The sequence below is a fragment of the Triturus cristatus genome, chromosome 1_2 (assembly GCF_964204655.1).
Source record: "Triturus cristatus chromosome 1_2, aTriCri1.1, whole genome shotgun sequence".
NCBI lineage: Eukaryota > Metazoa > Chordata > Amphibia > Caudata > Salamandridae > Triturus > Triturus cristatus.
In genome coordinates this window covers 520,228,858-520,256,656 of record NC_140580.1, presented here as the reverse complement: position 1 = coordinate 520,256,656, position 27,799 = coordinate 520,228,858, and positions in this window count along the sequence as shown.

The window sequence follows — 27,799 nt, the reverse complement described above, 5'->3', positions numbered from 1 at the left end:
CTTCAATTCTTCTGCAACTTTTCAGCTTTCAGTTTATCCAAATGACTTCCTTTTTCACTCGATCCAAGTGAATCCTTCTTTCACTCAGTTTGGATACTCGTCATTTTTCACTTCAATTTCTTCAACATCAAACTGTATCAGATCTCCAACGTCGGAATCCTCAATACTCGACTCTTCTCCAATGTCAGTCAAGAGTACTTTCAGAATTTCACCAGTATCTTCCTCAACCACTTTTCTCAAGACCACTTCCGGATTATCTCGAGTCACTGTTTCTTCTTTTCCTTCTTCAGACAGTGTCACATAAGACCATTCCGGTGATCTGTACTTTTGGTTGGGCCTTTTAACTCTTCTTATTTCTACTGGTTCTTTTGATTTCTTTGATTCTTTTTCCTCAGCTCTTGAGGTTTGGCTTGATACTTCATTCACTTGTTCAGCTTCTGATGAATTTGCTCTTATTACTCTGTATTTCACCATTTTCACTCTGTTGTTAGGCCAACGATCTCCTTTCACAACTTTTCTCGGCCTCAATTCTTTAACATTCTTCTCTCCAATCGAAGTTCTCTTTCTCAGAACTCGACCTTCTGTTTGTTCATCTTCATCATCTGTTTCAAGTGCCTCTTGTTTCCGTTTCCCAGTAGCTTTTCTTTTCTCCACAGATTTTTCCACCACTGTTTGAGACTTCCCTGTTTCTGTCCCTCCTCGGGTCTCCGACACGCAATCTTCTTGCTGTCTATTTGTCCCTTCACCTAGCTCCTCATCAATGTTCCCTACACCTCCTCGGGGGTCTTCCGCAATCTGTCCCTCTCTATCTTCTTCTGACCCTGTCTTTTCAAGAATAATCTCAAGTGGTTCTTCAATCTCCTCCTCTTCTGATTCAGGAGTTGGTTCTGTGTGTTTTCTCTTTTCTTTTCTTTTACTCCCGCTGCTACTTGAAACTTCAGGCTCTGTAACAGAATTCGATTCTCCCTCTGATACTCGCAGTGAATCTCTTGAAGCTCTCTCTGCTTCTTTTCTCACTGATTCTGTATCTTCAGGATCTTCACCATCACTGGAATCCGACTCTTCATAATACTCTTCACCAGTTCCCTCTCTCGGACTTGGAACTCTCAGAGTATGACTTGCATGTACCCAGTGCTTCACTCCAGCACACTTTACTGCAGTAGTTGTAGTCAGAATGACTTGTCTCGGCCTTCCCCACCTTGGAATCAAGCAATTTCTTCTTCTGTGCACCTTAATCCTTACCCAGTCACCTGGACTCAGATCATGGGCTTGCTTCTTCTCAAGTGTGGTAGCTTCTTCTCCAATCTGATGAAACACAGAATGAACTGCGTCAGCCAGGCCTTTACAGTAATCCAAAATCATGTCATCAGTTATTGACACCAACTTATTCACAGGCACGAATGCATGGCGCATAGCACGTCCCATGATTATTTCATGCGGGCTCAAACCAGTAGTTCTATCTGGAGTAGATCTCATCGTCATCAGGACAAGAGGTAACACATCCGGCCATTTCATACCAGTGGCTAGACACATTTTTCCAATCCTATTCTTGATTGTGCCATTGATCTGCTCAACCACACCAGAAGCCTCTGGTCGGTATGCACAATGTAACTTCTGCTGTATTTTCAATGCTTCACAAATCAAACCAATGAGTTCATTTTGAAAGTGTCTACCTCTGTCAGACTCAATTGTAACTGGAAACCCGTACCTAGGAATCAACTCCCTCAACAGTAATTTTGCCACTGTCAATCCATCATTTCTTCTAGTCGGGTAAGCTTCCACCCACCTTGAAAATAAACAGACTACCACTAGAACATATCTCAGTCTGTTCACTTGGGGCATCTCAATGAAATCAATCTGCATTCTTGTAAAAGGACCTCCTTCTCTGCCTATTGTCCCCAAACTCACCACTGTCTTTTTCCCAGTGTTAAATTGCTGACAAATTAAACATCTTTGACAAATGCTCTCCGCAATTGTTCTAAACTTTGCATTGTACCAGGTCTGCTTAAAGGACCTTACCATTGCATCCCTCCCCAGATGTCCCTGACCATGATACATCCTTGCCATTGACGACAAAATTGAGTTTGGCATTACTGGTCTGCCATCTCTATAGACCCAAACATGGTCTGTTTCCCTTAGAGCACATCCTGCTTTAACCCAATCTTGTTTTTCTTCCTCTCCTGCCTCATCTTGTAACTGCTTTACTTCATCCCACGTTTCTAGGACATTAGTAAACAACACAGAAAGGAGAGACATTTCCTCCATCCTACTCCGGTTAATAGATTGGTTTGTCTTTGCACAATACTGTGCCACATCGTTGGCAAACCTGTTACCAACAGTGATAAAATCATCTCCTGAAACATGTGCGGCACATTTTACAACCGCTAACTCCTTAGGCAGCTGTATCGCCTCCAGTAATTTTCCAATCAACTCAGCATTCTGTATCGGGGTTCCACCTGATGTCAAGAAACCTCTTTGTAGCCACAGTTGGCCAAAGTCATGCACCACTCCAAATCCATACTGACTATCAGTCAACACGGTTGTTCTCATATCTTTCCCAATCTCACAAGCTCTTGTCAATGCCACTATTTCAGCAACTTGCGCAGATTTCACTCCTTTCAATGGTGATGCTTCCATGATTTCCGAAACTTTGCACACTGCATACGCTGCACATAGTACACCATTATCATTTCTCAGGCATGATCCATCCACAAACAACACATGGTCATTCTCATATAAGGGAATGTCTTTTATGTCTGGTCTCGGTTTTGTACAGTACTCAAGCACATCCAAACAATCATGATCATCTTCCATCTTTATACCCACATTTTCGATATCCGGCAAGAGTGTCGATGGATTCACATTCACACATCTTTCAAGAGTCACATTTGATGCTCCCAGAATCACTTTTTCATATTTGGTCAGCCGACTATGTGACATATGCTGAGTTCTGCTTCTTGTCAAAAGAATTGCCACATTGTGAGGTACGAATACCCTTACAGGATACCCCATTATGATCCCCTCACTCTGTTCCAGGCTTCTGCATGTCGCAGCTACAGCCTTCAGACAACCTGGTAACCCCACGGCTACAGTGTCAAGTGTCGATGAGAAGTATGCAATAGGCCTTCTCAATTGCCCATGTTTCTGGATTAACACTGAAAGTGCACATCCATTTCTCTCACTGCAGTACAGTTCAAATTCCTTCTCATAGTCTGGCATACCCAAAGCTGGAGCCTCACACATTTTAGTTTTGAGCTCTTCAAATGCTGCCAATTGTTCTGCATCCAAATTTAACGGATCTGTCATTTCACTTTTTGTCAATTTAATCAATGGCTTTGCTATCAGGGAAAAATGAATTATCCACTGACGACAATATCCCACCATACCCAGGAACATTCTCACTTCTCTCTGGGTTTTCGGGGCTTTCATTTCTTTTATTATTTTGATCCTGTCAGTAGTCACCTTTCTCAGACCTTTTTCAATATTATGTCCAAGATAATGCACCTCTTTCTTGCAAAATTGCAATTTGGCTGGAGATACCTTTAACCCTCCATCTGCCAGATGATTCAGTAAAGCTATGGTATCCACTTCACAAGCTTCACGTGTCTTTGATGCCACAAGTAGGTCATCAATATATTGTACTAGCACTGAGCTCTCAGGCATGATCAAACTTTCCAACGATTTTTTCAATAACTGATTGAATATCGAAGGACTCTCCGTATACCCCTGTGGGATACGACACCATGCTAAAATACGCTGGCCAAACCTAAATGCAAAAATCGGCTGGCTGTCATGATGCAATGGAATTGAAAAGAATGCATGACACAAATCAATCACTGTATACCACTCAGCATCATGTGGAATTTGATACAAAATCACTGATGGATTTGGCACAATGGGACAACATGCCACCACAATTTGATTAACTTTTCTCAGATCCTGCACGATCCTGAACTTGCCATTAGGCTTTTTCAGTCCCATTATCGGTGAATTACACGGACTACTCAGTAGTTCTCTCAGAACTCCCTGCTGAATCATTTTCTCAATTATAGGAGTTATCCCTTCAATTATTTCTGGCGTCATTTTATACTGAGGAATGTTAGGATATGTAATTCCCTCTTTCACTGCAATTTTCACTGGATCTACATTATTCATCAATCCCACATCCTCTCCTGTAAAATCCCAAACTGCTCTTTTCACTGTGTCTCTCAGCACTTGAGGCAAATCCTCCGGATTGAACACTGGAAATGCACCAATTAACTCATTTTCTCTATTCTCTAGAGTCATTCGGTAAAAAACATCATCATCTGGTGTCTCAAAAGCTATTCCATCTGGTGTACAAAAAATTGTACAATTCATTTTACACAATAAGTCCCTACCTAACAGGTTCACTGGACTCGTGTCACAGACAATAAATCTGTGCATGTCTGAGAATTTCCCTATCTGTACTCTTACTGGTTCAGTAAGACGTGTTCTGATTTGTGTATTAGCTACACCAACTACTTGGATTGCTTCATCCGAGAGAGGAAGATTTCTAACATCTGTTGACCTGACAGTTGATCTCGTCACACCTGTGTCTACCAAAAAAGTAACACTCTCCTCATTTATTTTCCCATCCACAAATGGTCCTGCCTGGTCTATTTCTAGAGTTGCACCAAGTATGCACTCTTCTTCCTCTCCTCGGCACCGTCAATAATCACCCTCAGACTCACTCCCTTCACTTTTTAACAAGTACTGCTGTACTTTGTTAGTACGTCTCGGTTTGTTTACCTGCTCATCATTGAAGAATCCTGAGTCCTGATTGTACTTTTGTACCCCTCTATTCTGCGGTAAGGGCGGTTTTGGCTCTTGACTCTGCTGCTGTCTCACAACTTTCTGCTGTTGTTGCTGCTGGTTATTCCCATCATTCTGCACCTGTTGATTTAAGGATTTACCCTCATTTAATGGTGGATTAGGACATTCAGATCTCCAATGTCCCAGCTGGCCACAGTTGTGACAAGGGAACTTCTTTTTGGCTTCCTCAAGACTTCCCCTTCCTTTTCCTGCAAATCTCGGTCTATTTCCTCCATTATTTCCTGGATTATTTGCCTGTTCCACTAACTGTGCTTCCTGTCTTTCTGCAACTTTCACTTGTGCCCACATTGCTTTTTCTTTCAGCTTTCTCTGTTTTGCTTCAATTTCATCACTGACATATTTTGCATGTCTCAAAATCTCATCTACTTTTTTACTCTGCCAGTCCACTGTGTGTTCACGAATTCTCTCACCAATTTCAGGTCTAAGACCATATACAAATCGGTATACAAAATGACTCAAATCTTTGTCACCCAGGTGTTCATCTCCACTGAACTGCTTAAATGCCAGTATCAGCCTTTCGTAAAAAGCATGAACTGATTCTTTTGCTTCCTGTTGTGTTCGATCTATTTTAACCCAGTCTGTCTCTTTTGGAGGAACTTTACTCTTCAGGTATACCATCACCTGATCATACTTCCTCATCACTTCTGGATCTGGTGCCCCTGTTCTTGAGTCTCTTGGATATTCCTCAGTAGGCCAACTCACAACTATTTTACACTCAGTCCACAAGTCTGCTGGAACAATTATATCAAACAGGCTATTCAGATCAACCCACAGCACTTTTGACAATTTCACAAACCTATCTACCTGCCTATACCACTCGACGGGCTTTTCTCTCAATCGAGGGAAATCATTCGTAAATGATAAAATATCTTGTCTGGTCCATGGAACATGTACATACCCTCCTCCAGGTATTTCTCTCATGGGATAATTCTCCACTGGTTTCTCTTTTTCTCTCACTGGAAATGCTGCTGAAACAGTTGTTCTATCCCCAGATTCCTCTCTTTTCTTATACCACCTATCCTTCCACTTTTCAACATCACCCCATCTACGCAGTAATGCCACCATTTCTTTAATCTGTCCTGTTCTACCAGAAGTATTCAAATTTTCAATGTCTTTCTCAGTAAAATCCATCCTGTACGTTTTCTGCAAAGCCTTTACTCTATCAATGTCAACCCCTTGCTCATTTGCTATCGCTCTTAGTCTATCATGAGTATTTCTTGCTCTCCATGTTATGCTATTGCACATAAACATTAATTCACCATCATGATGACTCTTCAGGATTTCTGTTGGAACTGTCCCTGTCACAAGCTCTTCTAATTCTATTCTTAATTTAACCACATCAATAACTTGTGAATCTTTATCCTTTTTCTGAAGAACTTTCATCCAATCGTTTAAATCGTCCACTGTTATTTCTGCAGTTTTTCTTACTGGAACCACTTTTTTCTGCGGTTCTAAAATCGGCATCCCTGAACAACTAGGTTCACTGACATCCAATAATTCACTTTGTCTCAGGTCACTTCTCCCTGTCCTTTTTTCTGAATCTCCTGAAGGACCCACTGAATTTGTCGATTCATTTGCAATATATGGAATTACCAGTCCATTCTCACCTGTTCTCTGTTTGTCAAACACAGGCATTATTGGACCTATAGTTACAGGTACCGTAACAGCTTCCAGATTCTTCGTTAACTCTCTAATCTTCTCAGCTAGTTCTGTTGTTGTTTTTGCTAATTTTCTAGCATTTTCCTCACTACCTCGACTCTCCCTGAAAGAACTACTACCCCTTGATTCAGGTGTCATTTTTTCTTTCTCAACTGTATCTCTTATCGGAGAAACAACTGGTGTACTCTCATCTGGTTCTGTTCTGTATGGAGGTGGTCTCTTGTAAATCATGTCATTTAAAACCTCATCCTCATATTCTCCATACCTTCTCATATCTGACTCAGAAGCTCTTTCTGTCGAAGGAGCAGAAGCTTCAACCGTTCTCATTGGATATAATCCCTCTGACATACAAGCATCTCGCCATCTTTTCATTCGATCTTGATGTGTTTCCCGATCATGTCTCCTCCCAAACATGTACCTATAATACCCTCCAGACCTTTGCTTTTCTCGGTCATGAACTTCTTCTTCCCATTCTACTAAAGCCTCGAACTGTGTAGGTCTCGGCTTCGGGTCTAAGCATAACATCTTTTCCCGTAAGTTTCTCAACACGGCCAGATTAAATGAACCATGTTCCGGAAATGCTAGAACACCATCTTCTTTAGTATACTTAACCCAATTCTGCAACCATATACAGGTATGCAGTCCATATTTCACAGCCATGAAGGATGCAGGCGTTTTCGCTGGAGGTAACAACTCACCCTCTCTTGTTTTAACCTCTTTATCCTTGCTAAACCACTTTTTAACTTTTCCAAAAAAGGTCTTTTTCTTTTTCTCTTCTTGGTAATACATTTTAGCAAGTGCTTTTCAAATTCTCTACTTTCTCCGTATTATAAATATACAATACGAGTTTCTCAACCAATAGCAGCGCGACTCACACTAACGCACCAATCCTGGAGCGTCTACGTCACTAAACAGCTTTTCCAATCCCTGCGCGACTCCCACTAATGCACCAATCCCAGCGCGAACCCTATTCTGATTCACTATCCAATCAGTGCGCGGACCTTCTGACGTCAACAGTCGCTGCAGTCTCTGTCTCCTGTCTCTGTCACTCGTCTACCCCTCCTTTACAAAACTCTCAGTAGACTTCGTGTGTCAAAATCTATTAGTTACAACATAAAAACATCTCCATTGTCTGCTTCGCTAACCACAGAGTAGTAAAGAGAGTCTATTTCTCAAGAATCAACAACTTTCATACATCGTATAACTGTTTCCTCTAGGACTTATCCAAAGAGTCTTACAGTCAATAAATGTATATGCATTCATGCACATTCATACGAGAAAAATATAGTACATACACACAGAATCCTGCTTCTCGAGAACAGCACAACCTGTCTCTGTGCAGAATTATAACTCAACAACTAAGCAGCTTACCTCTGCCCAGTTCTTCAAACAAGCTCAGAGAATACCTATTACTCCTCCCGCGATAAGCTTTAACGGAAATCCTTAAGGATCCCTGGGACTTAAGACCAGAGTTTCACAGATAACCTTCACTATCATACACACTCCTTATATACCAGAAATATATTCTAATAGTAACATACGACGATGTCACTGATTCCAAACCCAGACAATGTGAACGCGCAACTTCAATTGTCACACGTAATTCCTTACAATTCCGTCTTTCCCGAGAGCAGCATATACACCTTACTCTGCCCTACTACGGAACTGCTTCCACAGCTTCCAAATTCCAGAAGCACTACATATAACTCCACATGACGACTCCAACATATAGTATTAGTACATATACCAATAACATCAAAAATAAATCAATAATCAATAAGCTACTTTACAAGCAATCTTATCTTATCTTATCAGATCAAGACAACCATCTACAACCATCCTCTGCTACCAGAGAAATTGATACAGATCAGGGTATCAAAAATATGCCCACTACCACAGATAGAGTAATCTCACAGTTACACGCACATACATTCTTCATACGCTAGGGCCCATTTCACTAACATACACTCAAATACTCTACCAGCATAAGACCTGTGGGAAGAAAAACCCTGCATCTATATCTAGGACGATAGGATCTGATTATAGTGGTTATCCTTAATCATACTCTATACAAGCTATACAACAACAATAATCAAAATATACTCAATAATTGACAAGAAAGAAATTCAACACCATGTTTAAAAGTTATATTGCTTTATCTAAAATTAGTCAAAGTAAAATCAATCAGAATAAATCATTTCTCATAGTTACCTATTCTAACTAAGTGTCAGAACGGGTCAGGACCAGTCTCTTGGTAAAGTCTCTCAGAATAGTCCTCAGCATCAGGCCTCAGCAACGCAAGTTCACGCGGCAAAGGCGACGAAAGAGTGGGGAGAGCCCTCCCTAAGCTAATAGTTTTATAATATAAAATACAATGGAAACTCACATAAAATTTGGCAAGAAAAACTGTATCACTGAGCAGAACGAGAAGGAAGAGATGTAACTTTGCAACATCTTGAAATCTCCGCTCAGGAAAAGTCACAATACGTAAACTACGGAACAGGAACCAAGAAACAGAAACTATTAAAGTATCCATCTCGTTCATTTCCCTCGGCAACCCGGCTTCAGTACATTGTTTATTTCAGAAGCTCCTTTGTGCACCAAGGACAAATCTTTTCTTTTGGAGATCCTCCAAACTGCTGATGTCCTCATGGAAAGTTTTATAGAAGGACTACGATCAGTTGTCTTCAACCGATTTCCAGCAGGGGTCTCTCTTGCCACATCACAGAAATATTCACTCGAGGCCAGGCTTTCAAGTCAGCCGACAAGAATTAGGCCTCCATAGGCCACAATAGACCATCTCAATTTAAAAGAAATAAAAACAACGTTAATACAACATAATGATTAAACAGTGTTAACCCCACTAATACCCTTATGTGTATGCATTTATCTAGCTTTGCGACATATAAAGCATTAATTCTGACAGCGTTTTTATGCTCAAAATAAATAGCACACAGCAACGTTTAAACATGAAAACTTGCACGTTATTGTAAATACATGAACAGCACACATAAGCTAACCCTCATGTAACCTTCTCTTGTGTTAGGACAAACAGGTTGATTAGTGAAACACACTTGCACAAGACAAATAATTAGTTGTTAATTATTAATAAAATTAATAAAACGCATAGACATGCCAGAGCTTCAAAAGCCCAGAATTTTCTAAAAGAAAACTCTGCTCCAGCATCAGCATATCTGTTACCGGCTGTCACATAGTCATTTCCTGATTGGTGAGCAGCACACTTAACCACGGCTACCTCTTTTGGTAATTGAATTGCCTCCAATAATTCTTTCACAAAAATTCCATTTTTAATAGGAGTTCCTGAAGAAGTCAGGCAATCCCTCTGCATCCACAGTTGGCCAAAATCATGCACAACTCCATAACCATATTGACTGTCAGTAAATATGGTTAATTTCCAATTTTTACCAATTTTGCATGCCTTAATTAAGGCGATCAATTCAGCAATTTGTGCAGATTTGACTTCTGGTAAATAGGATGCTTCGACTATTCCAGTTAATGTACATACAGCATAAGCAGCACTCAATCCTCATTCCTCATGTCTCATGCAGGAGCCATCTACAAACAGCTCATGTTCTGCATTTTTCAAAGGTTCTTCTTGAATGTCAGGACATGGTTTGGTGCTAAGGTCAGTCACATCAAGACATTCATGTTCAACCTCATCTCTCACTTCCTCTTCATGTGGATCAGGTAGTAAGGTAGCTGGGTTAAGAACAGTACACCTTACTATTGTCACATTTTCAGCTCCCAATATTATCCTTTCATACTTTGTCAGCTTACTGGGAGATAGGTACTGTGTTCGGGTCCTGGTCAGTAAGATCACCACTGCATGAGGAACATACACCTTGACAGGGTGTCCCAATCACAATTGACTCACTCTGTTCTATGCTTACGCAAGTGGCAACTACAGCTTTCAGGCAACCTGGTAATGCACAAGCCACAGGATCCAAGGTAGCAGAAAAATAGGCCACTGGTCTTCTCATTAATCTGTGTCTCTGTGCTAGGACTGAAAGTGCACAATTACCCCGCTCATAGCAGTATAATGCAAATTCTTTTGAATAGTCGGGCATTCCTAAAGCAGGAGCTTCACACCAACATTCCCGCAATTTTCTAAAAGCTCCCATGCTTTCATTATCCCTCTCTATGGGATCTTTCATTCTTTTTCTGGCCAGCTGTACCAAAGGCTTGGCTAGTAATGCAAAGCCCACAGTCCACTGCCTACAGTACCCTACAACTCCAAGAAACATTCTTATTTCTTTTTGAGTTTGTGGCAACTGCATTTGACTTATTATTCTGATTCTTTCTGAAGTCACCCTTCTAACTCCTCTCTCTATTTGATGTCCCAGATATTTAACTGAATTTTTACAAAACTGAAGTTTTTCAGGAGAAACTTTATGTCCACATTTTGCCAAATGATTTAACAATGCAATTGAATCAGTACACAGTCCTCTTGTGTGTTTGACGCCACCAATAGGTCGTCAATATACTGCACCAGGACTGACTCTCTGGGCAATACAAGAGATTCAAGGCTACTTTTGAGAATCTGATTAAATATTGAAGGGCTTTCTGTGTACCCTTGAGGCACACGATTCCAAACATGCTCTTCAAATTTGAATTAAAACTGGCTATCTGGATGCAATGGAATGGAAAAGAATGCATGACATAAATAAATCACTGTGAACCATCCTGCTTTCCATGGTATCTGATAAAGAATCACAGCTGGATTAGGCACTACTGGGCAGCATGGTAGAACAATTTTGAAAATTTTCCTGAGGTCTTTAACCACCCTGTATTTTCCGTTAGGTTTCTTAATAATTATAGGTGAATTACATGGGCTACTCATTATTTCTTTTAGAATGCCTTGTTCGACCAATCGCTCTATTTCTGCTGCGACACCTGCCTTTACTTTTGGACTCATTTTGTATTGTCGGGTGTTCGGGTAAACAGCACCTTCTTTTACAGTCACTTTTACGGGATCTACATTTGCCATTAATCCTATCTCTTTTCCAGTAAAATCCCATATTTCTGCATTTACAGTCAGTTTGACTGCTGCAGGCAATTCATTTTGTGTCATCATTGAATATAATTCATTTACTTCTGTTCCCTGTTTAGCTAACATGAACTTGTAAACTCCATCTTCATCTGGGGTTTGTATTACAACACCATCCGGTGTACAAAATATAGTGCAGTTCATTTTGCACACCAGGTCTCTTCCAAGCAAGTTTACAGGGCTTGAATCGCAGACCACAAACTTATGCATTTCTTTAACCCCTTCGACGCTTATGACGGAACGGTTCCGTCATGCACGTCGGTTGGGCTGTGCTTATGACGGAACCGTTCCGTCATGGCCCCGCCCGCGCTCAGAACCTTCAGCACTGCGCGGAAATCCGCGCAGCGCTGAAGGGGGTAAATTTTCCGATTCGCACCTCCATGGGTTCTGTGATTGAAGTGCTAATCCTTTTGTTTGAAACGCCTACAACTTGTATTTCTTCTCCTGGGTGGGGCAGGTTAGGAATGTCTGCTGTTCTCACAGTAGACCTGGTAGCGCCAGTATCTACAAGAAGGTAATATCATTTCCCTTTATTTTACCCTCTATGTAAGACCCTGACTGATCTCTCGGTAGGGATGCGCCAAGTACGCACTCCCATTCCACCCCCTTTGGGCACCGTCATTCTTGAACATAAACAATCAATGGGTTCTGCAAAAGAAACTGAGATGTTACAAAAATGTTCTTACCACTTCCTTATGGAAATCCGGCGTCCACACTGTGCTTGGCTTGACTCACAAAATGTGATTTAGGGGCAGGTGGCAATTGACTCTGAAGATCTATACCCTGTTGCTGATGACTCATTAACACCTCATTCTGCGTCTGTGGATTTAAATTTTGATTCGGGCATTATTAACTTGTATGGCTTTACACTCGTTCTTCCAATCTCCCAACTTCCCGCACCCATGACAAGGGAATTTTTTCTTTGCCTCTTCCCGATTTAATCTTCCCCGTGGCTTTCCCCCATTATTATCACTCTGACCTGGTGCTCTTCCCTGATTTTCTAATTGTTTACTTAATTGGAGTTCTTGCTGTTCAGCTCATTTTACTTGCGCCCACATCACTTTTTCTTCTAAAGCTTTTCGTTTGCTATCAATTTCGTCCTCACAATATTTTGCATATTTTAAAATCTCGTCGATGGGCTTTGACTGCCAGCACAGCATGTGCTGCTTAATCATTTGAGATACATCCAATCTCAGCCCAGACACAAATCGGTACACAAAATGAGTCATATCTTTATTGTCTAAACTTTCAAATCCACTATACTGTTTGAACACCTGTAAAAGAAGTTCATAGTAGGCATGTACAGACTCATCCCTTTCTTGAGTTGTTCTGTCTATCTTTACCCAATCAGTTTCTTTCGGGGGAATTTTACTTTTCAGAAAGGTGATTACCTGATAATATTTTTTCATTACATCCTCTAATCTTACATTCTGTCCACAAATCTGCAGGTACTACTATGTCAAACAAACCATTCAGATCCTTCAATAAAACATTTGAAACTTTCACAACTCTCAACTTGTCTGTACCACTCTACTGGTTTCTCTCTCAATTTTGGAAAATCTTTTGTAAAAGACAAAATATCCTGGCACATGTACGTACCCTCTCCGGGTACTTCTCTCATCGGATACAACCTCTCAGCTTTTTCTGTTTCTCTCATGACATATTCAGATGCCGTTCGATTTACCAGTGCTTCTTCCTTTTTCTTTGCCCATCTAATTCTCCATCTTTCAAGATCTCCCCACTTTTGTAACAAAAATAACAATTCCCTGATCTGTAACTTTCTCCCCGACACATTCATATTTTCCAAATCTTTATCAGAGAATTCTGCTCTTTATGGTTTCTGCAACACCTTTGATTTCTCTATGTCAATTCCCATTTCCGATGACAAATTAGTCAGCTTTTTATGGAATACCTTGGTATTTCGTGTAATACTACTACAGATAAACAGTAATTTTTCTTCACTGTATGTGTTTAGCCAGTCCAGACCCACATTTCCAGCAACCATTTCTTCCAATTCTACTCTAGACCTTCTCTCTATATCTTCTGGGGTTACTATTGTGGCACTTTCACTTCCAGATGAAGTTTCTAGTCTAACTTCCTTTGAACAACTGGGCAAATTTCTCTTCGGGGTTTCCATTATCGGCTCTCTTATAGGCAAATCCATCAATGATATTACTGATTCACATTCACTGGCTTCATCATCTATTATTACCTTTTCTTTTCTAGGTTCTATGCTTGGAGTAGGCATTACAGGAACTTTAGGACAATTTGATTTTTCTCCATATAATGGAACTACCGGACCTATAGTTATGGGTATAGTCAAAGCATCAGGATGTATATTCATCTGAGTCATTTTCTGTATCAGTTCATCTTTATTCTTATTTATTGCTTCCCTTTCATTTTCTTGAAGCACCCTGTCTGAATACCCTTCTTCTGTTTCTCCGCTATCTATCATGGTTAAGTGCTTGGTCTTCTCTGTACATTTACTTCCCATCTGCTCTTCTGATGTTAACACAGGATACAACCCTTCTTGTGTCAGTGGTGTCCCAGGCTGCTGCTATTGGTAGTTTACGGAGATGCCGGGCTTCTTCCCAGTGTAGGGAGGCATTCTTTGCTTCCCCCCAGTAGAGGAGTGCTCTGTGCCATTTTGAAATCAATGGGGGCTGATTGGCTCTCTAGTTCAGGGTGAGTGTTCGATTAGCCAGCAGCAGGGCAAGATTTGCGAATCGTGCTTGCATTTTGTGGTTCTTCTTCTGTTTATAACTTCCCTTGGCAGTTGCTTCCCAGGTGTTCAACATGGAGAGCTCAGTTATGGCTGTTAGGGTTTCGTGTATGGCGCGCCAATAGTGAGTTATGTTGGGGCATGACCATAGCATGTGTTGGAGGTCAACAGTTTGGAACGGGAACTTGGGGAATGGAAGGTGCACTGTGGCAAATATGAGGTTCAATCTAGAAGGTGTGAGATAGGCCTTGAAAAGTGTCATATATTGGATATTCTTTGGGAGGATACTATGGCCTTGTTCCATTCAGTGTCCTGTAGGGGCCGCGCCAGGTCTTCCTCCCACGTTTGTCAGAGGTGTGCTAGGGATGCCCCTGTATGTTCCCTGATGGTTTGCTGGAGCCATGTGACCTTGTGATGCCCTGCCTCTATTATTATTTTAAAGACTTGACTAGTGCGTAGCTACCCAAGCAAGGTTTCCCAACACTTTGCCAACAAGGTAAGAGCTAGCAGAATATGACAAGATTGAAACATCCGTGTTTTCACATTTTTACGAAAGATGGTCGGTGAGGGGCAGGTTCTCAGGTTCTCGAACAAAGTGTTCCACAGCTTGGGGCCCAAGTATGACAAGGAGCAATTGCCTATGCGAGGCAGTTTGACTTTAGGAACTGTACAGAGGTACTGGTTGTTCGATTGCAGAGAGTGAGAAGGCTGGTTAGGTCATGGAAAGGGAAACGGCCTTTACAACACATATCCGTGGTTTAGGCAGTGGAGGTGGGGGATAGTTTTCAAGGGGTGGGGTAGTTTTTAGGGCTGAGGGGGGTTGGGTAGTTTTTTACAGCTTGGGGGTCAGGGTAGTTTTTAGGGATCAGGGGGTTCAAGGTAGTGTTTATAGTTCAATGGGTTTGGGGTAGTGTTTAGGGCTCGGGGGAGTCGGGGTCGGTCGTTTTTAGGGCTCAGGGGGGTTAGTGTAGTGTTTAGGGTTAAGGGGGGCAGGGTAGTGTTTAGAGCTCAGAGGGGTTGCGTAATGTTTGGGGCTCAGGGGGTCGAGTAGTGTTTAGAGCTTGGGGGGTCAGGGTAGTGTTTAGGGCTCGGGAGGGTCTAGGTAGTGTTTAGGGCTGAGGGGGGTCGGGGTAGTCTTTAAGACTCAAGGGGGGTCAGGATAGTGTTTAGGGCTTGGGGGTTTGAGGTAGTGTTTAGGGCTCGGGCAGGGTAGTTTTTAGGGCTCAGGGCAGGGGGGGTTGGGGTGTGATCTTTAGCACACATCCCTTTACCAGTCATGCCTTTACAAGGAAATTGCATGGTAAAGGTATGTGTGGTAAAGGAATGTGTTGTTCAGACGCATTCATTATTGGGGCCGCGTAGTAGAGACACTCACAGTTTAACCATGCGTGCCTTTGTCATACAACCCAGAGGAATGTCATAGTCTTGGTGCAAGTGATCAAATGTAAGCAGGTGATTGCCTTGGAAAAAACTCCCCACAGTCTCTATGGATTGAGCGTACCAAACAGAAAGGTTGTCGGATGTGATGGACCCCGGAAATCAAGGTACTCCCTGGAGAGGGATAATAGGAGCAAAGGATTGCACGAGGCACGTCAATTGAAAGATTCTACTGAGGTACTTCCGGGCCACCCATATGTGTAAGGACCAGAAGCGGTGCATTTTAACTGTGGGTTGTAATAGATGATGAAGGACCGATGAGGGGGAGGGGGCGAAGGGCCATTCCCAGTACTGATTTCAAATAAATTCTGACCCGCGACCCAGCGGGTTACTCATTGGAGCTGTGCTGCAAGGTAGTATGACTCGAAGGCAGCTGCAATTTGTTAAGAATTCTCCGCAGCCATTTTCCATCGAAGAACGGGTCTCCGAGCATCGAATCTAAGTCCTGAAAATGTTGTCAAGAGGTTAGCCGGTACATTAACAAAATAGTATAGTAAGTGGGGTAGGATGATCATTTTTGAGAGGGCAATTTTGCTTGCGAGGGCAAGGAGCAGGCACTGCCAGAATTGAGTTTGGGATTGGAGGGCCGTGAAGGCTTATTTCATGTTACTCTCAAATAAATCCTGCTGTGGGTGGTACAAGCATTTGCCTAGGTAACAGACTGACGCTTCCGCCCACGCCAATTGCACACCGCCTAGACGGGCGATCAGGGGGATGTATTGCGGTGCAGGGGGAACCCGCACAATTTCACCAGGTTACCCACAGCTCTGCTGTTGCCTCAATATCTTGGAAGGTTGTTTATATTGTCTTGGTGCTCACAGTTGTGTCCCCAAGATACTGGAATAGATCACCAGCATATAGCGACACCATATGCCATCTAAGGGGATGCCTCACTGTACTCCTTCCGATTGCAGGTGGAGAGCCAATGGCTCCATAGCAATGGTGAAGAGCATTGGGGATGGGGGCAGTCCTGACGTTTGCCGTGGCTCACTGGAAAGGGGCCAAGATTAAGCAGCTGATTCATACGAGAGAGGTAGGGGTGGTGTACAACAGCTTTGTTTAAGCCAGGAGCCGTCTACCAAGGCTGATTGCCCTCAACACTTCGAAGAGGTAGTCCCAGGACAGCATATCCAATGCTTTCTCTAGATCTAGTATCAGGCACTCTGCATGATGGTACAGCAGCGATGCCTGATCTATTATGTGGAACAACCTACTGAAGTTATTCGTCATGCTGTGGCCCGGTATGAATCCATTTTGATTGGGGTGTACGATGGCAATCAGTATCTGAAGATAACAGTTAGCGAGTATGCTGCCCAGTATTTTGTAATCTGTGCCTAGAATAGCAATAGGCCAGTAAAAGGATAGGTTGGTTGAATCTCTGTCAGTTTTCAGTTGGCAAATAAGAACGGATTCCTGTAGGGATGTTGGTAGCACTCCAGTGGTAAGTGCCTTATTATACATGTCAGCCAATTTGGGGGCATGATGTGTGGAGAAGTGGTTGTAGTACTCTAAAGGGAGAACATCCAACTCTGGCATCTTATTACTGGCCAAGTAACGGGTCGCCTTTTTTACCTCGACTACTGTAATTAGGTCGCCGAGTTCTGCGAACTTGGTGGCACTTATGGTAGGCAATAGAAGGGAGTCAGGAACTCTCCTAAATACTCCAGGGAGTGGGGCAGGGGGCGTGCTATATAGTGCTGAGTAGTAGTTATTAAAAGTCTGCATTATGGTTTGTTGGGTGCTTAGAGAGGGGCCTACATCTGAGGCTATTTCAATGCTGGGGGACCGTTGGTCTTTTGGCGGGCTAGCCACGCCAGGAGGCTACCTGGTTTGTCCCCTGTGGCATGGATCTGGACTGTATATGCTACAAAGTTGTAGCAGAGAAGGTTTTCTATGAGAGCAGTGTGGCCTACTTTGCCTGCTGCCAGCATCTGCCGTACATCATTATCCAGAGAGGCCCAACGGTTGAGGTTGGTGTCGAAAATCCGCTCACTCAATGAAGGTGGAATCCAAACGTGTTTTAGTAGTATTTATCAATACAAACCTCAATCACCAATGTACACTGGTTGCTGTTCCACTCACCAAGTCCAGTCTCAGATCTTGTTTAAATGTTTCAACCCCATGGTAACAAAGCAGTGTTCTAGGCCTGACAGTAATGATGCCAGCCTTGCTGATGTCAGCCATGCATTATACAATATACAAGATACCACACACCTCTCTCCTTTTACAACAAAAATAAATAATACAAAGCTACATATCCCCTAATACAGGTGAACAGTTAAAACATGCAACAAACTCTATTTCACATACAACAACTCTATTATATAGAAACACTTGAAACAAAGTATGTGAAGACTTGTAAACAAGAAGGTTTCTTCTTCACCCTTTTACTCTTCCACTTCTCATTTGTAGGACTTTAGAGTGATACACCACCCAGCTCATCATACAACTCGGTATTCTTGACACTCTTCCACACTGCAACACTGTTTAAGTTCCATATGCGATGGTCACTAGTTTTCAGCAGATTATTAAACACCTTTATAACTTCTATGGGTTGATTGAACTTGTCAGTAAGGGTACCCCTTCTAGGAATCTTTATCCTTACTAAATCTCCCACACACACATTGGTTTTCTTTACAGCCTTTCTTCTGTCAAAATTATCTTTCCTTCTCTTGGCAACCTCTGATTCTTACTCTATAAACACCCCCAATGCTTCAATTACTTCATCCTCTCCCAATCCTTCCAACTTATTCACCCATGTGGGTATTCTTTTGTTGAATAAAAAGCATGGGCTAACCCAAGTGGAAGAATGAGGTGTCATCCTGTACACATTAAGCTTGGTTTCAAGCTCTGTTTACCCAATTTGATTTGTTAGCCAAGGAGTGTTGAAAGTTTTTCTTTAGTACTTTATTGAAGTACTCAATTACGCCATTGGCCTCGGGATGATAAAGCAATGTTTTTCTGTGTCTTATGCCCTTTTTCTGACAAACACTTCTCCATGAACTTGGGCGTGAATTGTACTCCGTTATCAGTTAGGAATGAGTCAGGAAAAACTTCCCTGCCAAACAACTCATAAAGAAATTTCAATACAATTCCCGTCTTCATAGAATTCACAATCTTGACCTCCGGCCAACGAGAATACAATTCTATGCATGAAATTATAAATGTGTAATTTCCTGAAATCCTTAGTGGCCCTTAATGTCTACAGCCACTTCTGTCCATGGACCAGTAGGTCTTTCCCTGATTACCATGGGCTTTTTTCTGCACTTCAAAATTTTTATCACTCTGCCGACATTCCACGCACTCTCTAACAACTCTTTCTATGAGGATATCCATGCGAATCCACCAATAACTTTCCTGCAACTTCTCCTTTGTCTTGCAGATACCAGGTGACCCTCATGAGCACTTTCAATCAACCTTTACCTGATTTTCTTCGGTGGTATCAACATATGTCCTCTCTTAATCAAACCACTTTCTAAAGGCAGTTCATCCTTCATATTCCAAAACCCCTTGAAATCACCACTACATTTGTCACTTGCCACCCAACCTTCCAAGACCTTGGAGTTTAATGTTTTCATCTCCTCAACCAAATCCTGCTCATTCTTCCACTCTTCTTCCTGTACAATACCTCGAGTCACCTGACAAACATTCACATTTTTTATCACCAAACATGTCATCACCTTCAGACCAGACTCCACTGCTCCCACACTCAACATACAGTCTTGAACAACAGTCAGCAACTGTGTCATTACGCCTGGGAAATACACTACTTCAAAATCAAACTCCTGTAATGCTACAACCCACCTTCTTATCCTGTTAGAAATGGCATCTATCCCCTTATTTGCAAAAATCTCTATCAATGGCTTGTGATCTGTCTTTACAACAAAATGATTGCCGCAACCAAACTTACGTAACATTCTCACTGCCCAACACTGCCAATGCCCTTTTCTCCATCACTGAGTAGTTGACTTCAGCGACTTGCAGTCCTCTCGAAACAAATAGTATGGTGTCCCCCCATTTCACAGCTTGCTCTAAAACTGCCCCAAGTGCCATTGAGCTGGCATGTATCCTTAATATGGTCTTCACACCCGGTTCAAAGCTACCAAGCCTGGATGCACCACTTAAGTTCATCTTCACGCTTTGAAACTCACCCTCATACACTCTTGACCATTTAAATTTTGTCTCTTTCTTTAACAACTTTCTCATATTCCCACACTTTTCAGAAAAGTTGGGAATAAATGTTCTATAGTATTTTGCGGTACCCACAAATTAGAATTGCTCTTTGTTATAGGGGCATGTCCCTTATAGCTCTAACTAGATCCTCCTTGGGTTTGATACCATCCCCCATCACAAGATGGGCTAAATATAAAATTTCCATCAAACCAAAACTACATTTTACACATTTCAATCTCAAACCATTAGCGCTGAGCCTGGACAGTGTCTCATGCAACCTCATATCATTTTCTTCCTGTTTTTTGCCATACACAAGGATGTCGTCCTGGTAAATATTTACACTTCCAACACCTTTCATGAAGCGCTCCATAGCCCTTTGAAAAACAGCAGCAGCAGAGATTAGCCTAAACAGCATGCAAATATACTTAAACTGTTATAAAGGCTGTGAGATTTTGTGAGTAGGATGAATGGCAATCTGATAATAAGCAGAGGTCGAATCTAGGGAGGAGAAAAATCTTGCTCCCTCTTAACTGCACAGTATTTCTGTTATATTCGGAAGAGGGTAATCGTGCACTATCACCACTTTATTACATACTCTCAAATCAACACAGAGCCTCATATCCCCATTGGCTTTTCTTGCTATAACCACTGGAGACAACCACTCTGTACTCTCCACCTCCTGAATTGTCCCCTCACTCAACAATCTTTCCAACTCTTTCTTCATAGGATCTCTCATTGTAATGAGAACACCCGGCACTTTACATGTTTTAGGTGTAAAACTCACTTTGAGTTTAATCTGGTGAACACAATGCTTCAAAGACCCTAATTCCTTTTTTAAAACTTCAGGAAAAGAATGTTCTATTATTTGCTCTATCTTCTGTTTTTCGCCCACCTGTTCAGTCTTCTGCTTTCATTAAACATACCTATCCGCTCTAGAAACACCTGTCTTTTTATCTTTTAACCTTACAGAAGGACTTTCAATAAGATCAAGATATACCTCCGAATCTTTCTTTATATCTCAAACTAATAAGGGTGTCACCTCTGCAAGATAACCCAAACAATTTTAAGGGGTTTCCTCGTTACCCTTTAGACCTGATGTCTGTTTTCTTCAACTTTACACTTAAGTTGAGATGATTTTCATGAAACACCTTTGGTATAAGAGTTATTTTTGCCCGAGTCAAAAAGCATTTTAACATAACAGATATTTATACTTACGACTTCATATGGACCTTCATCTGGACCTTCTCTCACGTGCAAGACAAACTCATCACTATCAAAATCTGAGTCACACACCACTTTTCTGACTTTCTTTGTACCCTTTGTACTCTTGCTACAGGACAAAAAGTGACCTTCCTCACACAGGTTTACAGGTTTTACAAGTTACTTTCCACCCTGGACAGTCTTTACTGTTGGCTACGTGACCAGCATTGCCACACCTGAAACACTTGCTCTGGAATACCTTTGATACTAACTTGCTTTCAAACTCGCTCTTTCAAAATGTTTGTGTATTACCTGACCCAGTTTTAGCTTTACTAACCACTTGCACACAATCCTTCTTTTCTTCTATATGATTGTTCTTGCGGATAACTTCCATGCACACCTGTGAATGTTTTGTGATCTTTGCAATTGTTAAAAATCTCCTTCAAACAGGGATTATCACTCAACCACATTTTCTCTCTAGCTTTATCCAACCTGCATCCCAACATAAATTGATCACGCAACCTTTCTTCTCTGGTGGCTCCAAAACTTCATGCCGCTGCTAACTTTCTTAACACAGAGACATATTCCTCCACAGACTCTCTTTCCTGTTGCATGCGTCTACCTAAATGGTACCTCTCCATCACAGTGCACAGTTTTGGTAGGTAGTGTAGGTCCAATTTTTTTACACAAATTTTGTACTCATTTAGATTGTGAGATTTTTCATGAGTCAGATCAGGTAAATGTTGGAATAGTGCTTGACCCTCCGAGCCTAGACAATGCATTAAAAGTGAAGTTTTCCTTTCAGCATTTAATGACGTCGCACACACTCTAGCGCAATGGCTAAATACCTATTTCCACTTTTGCCATGACTAAGTAGGCTCACCAGGCGAAGACAGAAAAAATGGTGGAGCTGGAAAATTCTGCATATTCTTTCTATATAAAATGTATTAAACTCAATAATAGAAATAACACAAAATGATACTCTCCCACTCCACACACGCTAGAATATGGCAACCACACTCAGCCACACCCACTGGTATCCGACCTGATACCTGAGAAACTGAAAAGGAAGAGACAAATACCAAAACAAAAAAAAAACCAAAAAAATCCTGCTTTTGTAGAATAAAACAATTTGATCACTTGAGATGGTAAACTGTAAAACACAACTTAGTCACTTGCGATGAGTAGGTATGACAGGCTGAGCTACTTGCGTGTTTACGTTGAAGAGGAGATTAAATCCAGGAGAAATCTGAAATGCTATCTGACATCCATGAAGAAAAGCTGTTTGAAATGTGTTGAAAAATAACAGCCACGAGAGCACGTTGTTTTCTTTGTGACAAAACATACAGCATAGATCTAAGGCCCATAAAAACACCTAAGCATTCCTCGAAGAAGGAATCCAATATGGTGTTATGGCGTTATGGGCTGGCCTGACGTGAGAAACATACACTCGTCAGAGGCAGAAGAACAGAACAAAGCAAGATGACCGAGCCGTGTTGCTCCGGAATGCTTTTAGCTTCTGGACATGCGACAAAATGTTTCCTGTAACTCCACAACCGCATGAGCTGTTTTCGTTAGAACTCAAAGCGAAGACTTGTTAATCTCCGAAACGGCTACCTTTGAAAGTCAAGTGTTACTAGGTAGTAACCATTGCCAGGCCTGACACGGGAATGCTTCAGGGATTTTGCGAAGATGGTACTAACCAAGTGAGCACCCCATTTAAACCCAGGGCAATAAAAGTGGGGTGGATGATGATGTCAGCCAAGCAAAGACTTGCTCAAAACATGCAATCCACATAAATTAAACAGTGCACGCCACAATGTGCTCCGAAAATGTACGTTTTAAATCCAGGGAAGTTTGGTCCTTAGATGTAGAGATAGATACACAGATCCAACGGTGAAGGGATGTCAAAATAAAAGATACTTTGGTAGGCAATCAGAGGGGAAAACACATAGAGATCCCAGATTGTCGCCAATGTAAAAAAGCCACTCAACTCAATCCAAACGTGTTTTATTAGTATTCCTCAATACGATCCTCAGCCACCAAGGGACACTGCTTGCTGCTCCACTCATCAAGTCCAGTCTCAGATTATGCATGAACATTCCAACCCCATGGCAACAACGCAGTGTTCCAGGGCTGACAGTAATGATGATGTTAACAGACCAGCCTTGATTATCTCAGCCTTGCGTTATACATTATACAAGATACCACAGTCAGCCAGAGACTCCTCAGCATCCTTGAGGTCCCTGTCCAATTCTCAGCGGAAGCCTACTATGGTTTTTAAATACAATGGAGTGCTCCGAGCTTCTATGGGCCAGTAAAAGCCCGCAAAGAAACATTCCAATGTTATTTTAAAAAGGCCTCTCGGAGCCCGAGGGGATTTAAACCCCCTCGAACTCCGAGAGACCTTTGTTTTATTTGTTAGGACATTCTGCCCTCTAGTGGCTGAATGTTCTAATAGCCGTATAGCCCTTCGTAGCTGGGCTATACTGGCTTTTAAAGTCCCACTCCCTTGTTAAAGGTCCTCGCCTTCGGCTCGATAATGTTATTCGGCTATAATAGCAATCAGCGACTAAAATGATCTTACTCCGGTTACACATATAAAAACAACATATAAAAACCTCCATAAGACAGTTACAAAAACTGTAATCAGTATCATACTATCAAATAGTTAAAGTGCTTTGTGCCAGGTACGAGCAAGCATCATACTAAAAGTTCCTAAAAGCAGCATCCAAGCTGCCCTGGGCTTAATTGCATCTCTGTTCATATAAAAAACACTCAAACAATCTAGGTCATAAACATCTGTCGCCTATACCAAACATTCATTAAAAACCAAATTAAAGCAAAAACAATGGGATTTGAAGTATTGGTCTTTAAAATCCTCAGAGCAACCCAGTAATGCCTAGTTTTCAGATTACGACACACAGGTCGAATCCACCTTCTACAAAGAAAGCAGTATTCAGTGCAAAAGAACAGAATATGTTCAACAGACTCAGAGGCATGACCACAAGCTGGGTAGGTAATTGAGTCTGGTTCGGAAGCCCAAGAATTGAAAATCCTTATAGGTAAACAGCCCAGGCGGAATCTCACAGAAAGACTTTTAGCCAATGGTGTTGTAATCAAATCAAGAAAAGCCTCAAACTTGGGATACGACTTGAAACATAAGAATTCAGGGGCTTATTTGTGAGCCTCTTGCGCCATCGTTGCGTCACGATGCGTGACGCACCGATGGTACAACCTTCTGCGTGAAATTTACAAGCATACGTAAAGCCACCCTGTGTGGCTTTTCGTGGGCTCGTAAATCTCACGCCATTTCACACAACACGTTGCTTGACATGGGTTGCTGTGGGTCTTCCCACGCAGCACCCATTTCCACTGATGCATTTCCAGATTTACGAGCAATCGTAAATCTAGAAATGCATCAGGATGCTACGTACGTAGGGAGGCGCAACGAGAAGAAATGTTTTCATTTCTCCCTGTTTTTTCCTCTTTCAATGTGTGTTGCTTTCGAAGAAAAAATCCCCTCAAGTGATTGTTTTTGTGCAGGAAGGAGCCCCTTCCTGCACAAAAACAATCTGCCCACGACGCAGGTACCCTTGCCCCATGGTGAAAGGGTGCCTGCGCCGGCGCATGGCAGCAGTTTGTGCACCAGCACAGGGAAGGCACAGAGATGCAACATGTTGCTGTAATTATGTTGTATCCTTGTGCCTGGAAACTAACTCAGCGTGGCGCATAAAAATAACTTGCAGCACCGCGTTGTGTTAGTTTCCCATAAATAAGCACCTCAGTGGTTAGACGCCCTGCTCGCATACTTATAGCATGCTGTTCAGCCACAACGACCCAACACTTAGCTCTGACAGCGGCTATGTCTCTTTTGCTAATACACTAATAAACGTGCAATCCTAAAGATTAGACAACCCTAGTGATCTACACCAGGTTCCAACATGGACTAGCCAAGAAATCCATTTAGAACCACTCATGTTTAGGACTTCTCTCAATGATTCACACTATTCCCTTAACTCCGGGGTAGACCAATACATCAATGGTTTTAATGTGGCCAGGCTACCGATTCTCCTTATCCTCAGGTCAAGGTACAGTGGGGTCAGCAGAGTACTAGCTTGAACGGAAACGAGAGATCTAGCAAATATGTTCTCCCTCCATGTCAGCTTGTGTGTGTCAACGTGGCCCCATACCTCTGCTCCATATAGTGCCGTATTTTGGGCTTTCATCTGATTGACCTCTAAAGCAGGGGTTATTGACCGAGTCAAGGTCTGTTTGTGGTATCAAATTATTAGTTTAGATTTGTGACATATGGTCAGATGACTTTTCTCAAGCTGAGAATACCAGGTCAGTTTGTGGTATCGAATTATGGGTTTAGATTTATGGCATTGGGTCTGATGACTTTTCTCAAGCTGAGGATCCCAGCCCAGGGTGTCATTCAGCCAAACCCCAAGGTAGTCAAAAGTGACCACCCTCTCTAGGGGTTTCACAGCCAACTTCACTGTTCTTGTTCTACCTCTGTTCTTGCCGAATACCATATACTTAGTTTTCTCTGCATTCAGTTCCAGCCCCCTGGCTTCACAAAAATCCAGAAATGTATCTAATAAATTCTGGAGGCCAGTGGGGGTCCTAGAAATGAGTAGAGAATCATCGGCAAACAGCAGGGTTGATGTTTTCTTGCCATTGAGCACTGGTGAATCGTTTGCACAGTTCCTCAGGTAATTGATAACTTCATTGCCGTACAGGGAGAACAATGTTGGTGTGAGTATGCAACCTTGGTGTACACCACTCCAAATAGGGATCTTAGTATTTAGTTCACCCTGTCTCCCCCACCTAACCTGATTTATAATTACCATCATGCAACCTTATGAGCAAATTAACCAAGTTTACAGGAGCTCCCATCCCTAATAAAAACTTTCCATAGCAGTCCCGAGGGACAAGATCGAATGCAGCTCGGAGATCAACAAAAGCCATATACAATTTGTGTTTGTTTAGTGATACGTATTTCCAGGTGAGTAATGTAAACCTAAATACCTGGTCACATGTGCTTGTTTTAATACGGAACCCAGCTTGATAGGGTGACAGAATCTTGCTATCCTCCATTCATTTTGGCAATTTATCTAAAACCTGCATTGCAAAGATTGTTTGTCTAGAAGGCTAATCGGTCTGTAGTTTGATGGGATAGAGACATCTTTCTTGTATATGGTAAGTATTTCCACCCCTCTCCAACTTACAGGTATTTCTCCCCCATCAGCCACAGCATTGAACAAAAGATTTATGTAAGGGGCCCATACAAGTGGCAAGGTCACGAGGTATCCGATTAGGCCCTGAGGCTTTAGCTATTTTTAATCTATCTATTGCCCTAAGAGTGTCATCCAAGCTGAAAAGGGGGCCACCACTGTTGTCATCACTGGCTATCACATTAAGTTGGCCATAGGTTTGGCTGTCTATTCCATTCGCTGGAAGGATAACTTCTCCTTTATCATAGAGCATAGTGAAGTGGTCAACTCACTTCTCAGGCTGGATTTAATAGTCGGAGCATCCACAGCCCTCTCTGCAACGGCCGCGTTGTGGCGAAGAGTAAACGCGTGCCGGGACCTGCCAAGTCTGCTGTGAGCTCCCCTACCTGCACGCCGGCGCTGAGTGCACTGTCCCCAAGGTCGCGCTGTCTCCCGTGCCTGCCCGGGTCTTCCTTCTGCTCGTTTGGTCCATGCGCACATGGTCTGTGCATGCACACCCTGGGTGACGGGCAGCGGCTCAGCGCGCCACTGGATCCGTGGCACCTGCGGCTCGAGGGCTGAGCATTTTGTCTTAAAGGAGGACAGCCGCCTGATGTTTTGGGGAACCGCTGCTCCTGCCTACGTAGGACTCTCTGTCCCAGGACTCACCTGGCCCAAAGGAGGAGGGGCTGCCGGCATCGAAGCCACGCTCATAAGTGCCTGTCATTCCCCGCTGCGCAAGATGCTTTGCTGAAACCACCTCTGCTGCATAAGTGGGACTCTGTGTTCCAGGACTCACCTGGCCCAAAAGAGGAGGGGCCGCTGCTCATAAGCGCCTGTCATTCCTGGCTGTGCTGGACGCGTGCGTGGGACAAGCCCAGGCCTAGAGCTGACACGCCCGCATCCGTCAGAGCCCAGAAGAGGCTGGGCTGGGCCACTGCTCTCACGTTTGTTTCCCGGACTATGAGATATTGTTGATTTGGATATATGCTTCACCCATTTGGAGCTACTCATAACAGTTAAGGTGCAGTAGTGTTTAGCCTTTGAATTACTGCTGACCACATCTCCTAGACTGCCTTGGACGGCGCAGTCTGGTGACTCACTGCCCCACTGCCCCGCAGCCACATAAGCGCGCCCACCCTCTCGCAACGCGGGACGCGCGTGGGCAAAGCCCGGGCAAAGGGCGGGCCGTCTGTGGTCGTCAGGGGCCAGAAGAGGGCAGGCTGGGCCATCCCGCTAACAATGTAGTTTTGCGTTACCTTGGAGCAGTCATCATCTCTAAGTGAGTAGAATCTTGGACTTGGACTCTGCTTATCATTAGGATATTATCTTCAGTATTTGGATTGTAAACTGGTATTGAAGTGGTGTATTGTGTCAAAAGTAATTTGTATTGGGTTATTTAGAAGTGTCGATATTGTACAATGCCCAGAAGGAAGGATGGAGGAGGCTCGGGGATGGTTGGGACCT